The sequence below is a fragment of the Melospiza georgiana genome, chromosome 1 (assembly GCF_028018845.1).
Source record: "Melospiza georgiana isolate bMelGeo1 chromosome 1, bMelGeo1.pri, whole genome shotgun sequence".
NCBI classification, from domain to species: Eukaryota; Metazoa; Chordata; class Aves; order Passeriformes; family Passerellidae; genus Melospiza; species Melospiza georgiana.
The window spans coordinates 36,027,661-36,030,688 of NC_080430.1; positions in this window are offsets into that span (position 1 = coordinate 36,027,661).

The window sequence follows — 3,028 nt, forward strand, 5'->3', positions numbered from 1 at the left end:
TATTCCTTATTATATTCTTGGTAGAATGGGGAAAGTTACTTAGCTACAAAACACCACAAATCCTGTGCACCGTGTAAACAGTCTCATTTTATGCACTGACTTTCTTCACATCTGTGCAAATAAAGCCATTGTTACAAGCACAAAGAGCTGTGGCATACAATACATGCAGCTATGAAACCACGAGTGCTGCTATGTGTTGAGTCTTTAAATGGAAGTGGCACATCTGCTTTTGGCATAGGAGTGTAAATCAATCCAAGATGTTTATTAAAGAGTCAGTAACAACCTGTCCACACGCTCCTTCTTCCATCCAGCCTTGGGTTTGTCCTTGCTTTGTTATTTTCCTGGCAGTTAAACATGGGCTCTGCACACTGGAAGTATGTGGTGTTTCTTCACGTACGGATAACATAACATGTCACGTAATATTGAACAAGTATGTGATGCAGAATGGTTTGGACAAAAATGTGAGCCAAAATGAGGTGGGGAGGAAAGGGTAGGTACAAACAGCTACAGAACAGTGACTGAAAGGTTTGTTGCTCTGCAATGAGGCAACTGTGTTTCCTAATGCCTTTTGAATTAATGAGACCTAGATTTGATTTCATGTTCCAGCTCTTGGCAATTAATGAGCAATATTTGCAACAATGAAGGATGGTGAATGTTTTCTTAGGGAAGTCAATAACTGACTTTGCATTTGCTGAAGGTATTTATACCACTGGGATTTCTACCACTAGGTCCACCCGAGCAGGCCTGGTAGGAGTACAAGCCTTTCAGCTCTTGCATAGGTTGACCAGCAGGAAAGTCAACATAATATTGGCACTGGCCAATACTGACACTGCAAACTGGCTCTTTTTGTGAGCAATTGCTGGTGTATTTGGCACAAGCTGTAACATGTTCCTTTCCCAGGGACTGAGGAGCTCTAGGATTTGCTGTAGAACAGCAGTCCAAGGACAGCAGTACCTTTTGTGGGCAGCCTGCTTGTGGGCTATCTGTACATAGCAGTACCTAAAAGATTGGACCTCAGGATGAAGGCAATGGCTCTGGGTCTGACAGTAGAATCTGAGCCATGCAGTGCTCCTTCCCCTTCCATCAAAGGATGGAAGGAGAGCATCCTAGGAAAGGGAATCATCAACAACTAGGCAGCAGGAGCAACCCATTCTGTGTCCCAGTGAAGGGCCTACTTTGTAGCATGTCTGAATAACCAGAAGTATGAAGAAAAATATGATGGATGTTGCATTCTTGACTTCCATGTGGGGAGATCATAACAGTGATGCTGTTCTTCAAATGCATTGAAGGAAACAAGATGTCCTGTCAGATACTAAAGGGAGGCTCATCCATTGGAAAGAAAATATCTCTTTCATATGATGGCAGTGGAAAACCACTGTTTTAAGAGATAACATTGAAAAACAGACTGTTTGATGGGAAATTGTTCAGGAAGGCTTGTTGTGCAGAAGAGGGAATAGAGGCTGCTGGAAGTGTGCCACCCAGTGTTTTATACTTGCACATTTAATTGACTAGACTGAACAAACATCTTCTGCAATTGTTCATTTCTTCTTTGTTAAAATGGTCAGGATATGTTAAAAGGCTGGATTCCACAGGCATGTTTCAGTGATAATGTTACCTACCAGCTCTGTCCCAAAAGTGTCTAAGATTGCTGTAAATTTGTTAATTGGGTGTCTTTTCATCTGTAGCTGAAATTCAGATGAGGTGGATTTGCTCAGCAATACAAAACATACTGGGACAGAATTTATACAGCGATTTCTACTGCAGGCTAGAATTATCTTGATAAGACTTGTTACAGCATCTTGTTAAAATATTTTAGCCAGGGAAAAAATATTAATTAAATTGAATCAAAATACTGAGGTAGCCCAGAAAAGTTAAAAAAGAAAAAGAGAAAGTAATGCTTTCTCCCATTTTTTCCACCCTCTCTTAAGTTTCTCCTTTTAATTTAATTAAATTTTATTCCATATGCCTGATAATGGGACTTTGTGGAACTGAACCTTTTGACGTCACTGGGCCATCTTTTTGGAGAACATCTCGGACAGGTCTCTTCATTTCCATTTCATTTTGTCTTTCTATGGCTGAAACATTGTTATTTAAATGAGTGCTTTCTAGCTCTGATTTTTTAATGCAAATGTGTGCTGCTTCCCTATTGAATTGAAACCATCAATACTTCTTTTTCCCTATGAAAAGCAGGATAAAAAGTAATATTCTCAGGGCTGAAGGTGAGTTTGGGATGTAACTTTTGTGTGAATTTAAGCTAAAAAAGGGAGATACATACAATGGTGAAGTATCAAAATACTGGCTCAATCTTCCTTCTTTCCAAGATATAATTAAAGCAGTTCTGTATATTTCAAAGAACAGCTGATGCAGGGAAGGTGCCAAGACACAGCAGACCAGTCACACTCCCTCAAGGCATTCTGTATAAGCTGCTTAGAGAAGTGCACACAGAAGTGAGACACTACGTGCCTCCAGCAATCTTATGGTGCTCTACACCATCCTTGCGTTTGAAAGTTGTGATGCATTTTAATTAGAAAGTAGGTGTCCTCTCATGTTTAATTTTTTGGAAACTGTATGCCAGGAACCATAGTTTGAACTTACAGGACATCTTAGAGGGAATAGCAAAGAAGGTAAAAAATAATATATCCTTGGCTTTCTTTAGAGTATATTGCATGCCTGTCTTCAGGCTATTCTTTTAGCTATAATGTCTAGAAATGCAGGGCTTTTTTAAAATCTGTGAATGGGCAAGTTCTCCGGTAATCACATGCCTCCTGGAGCAGGAGCTTTCTGCTCATCAAATATTGCATGATATGAAAAATACCACATCCCATGCCCCCAGCATCAAAAGGGGTGGCAACACCTGAGTTGCATGCATCCCTGGTCTCTGCCTGCCAGACCAAGAAGCATGTGATGCTGAAGCACGTGGATTGTCTCACCCCTGCTCCCATTGGACAAGCACTCAATTTGCAGCAAAAAATGCCACTGTCCATGCCCAGTAGCACCCATGCCAGCAGTATGAGCAAACAGACCTCAG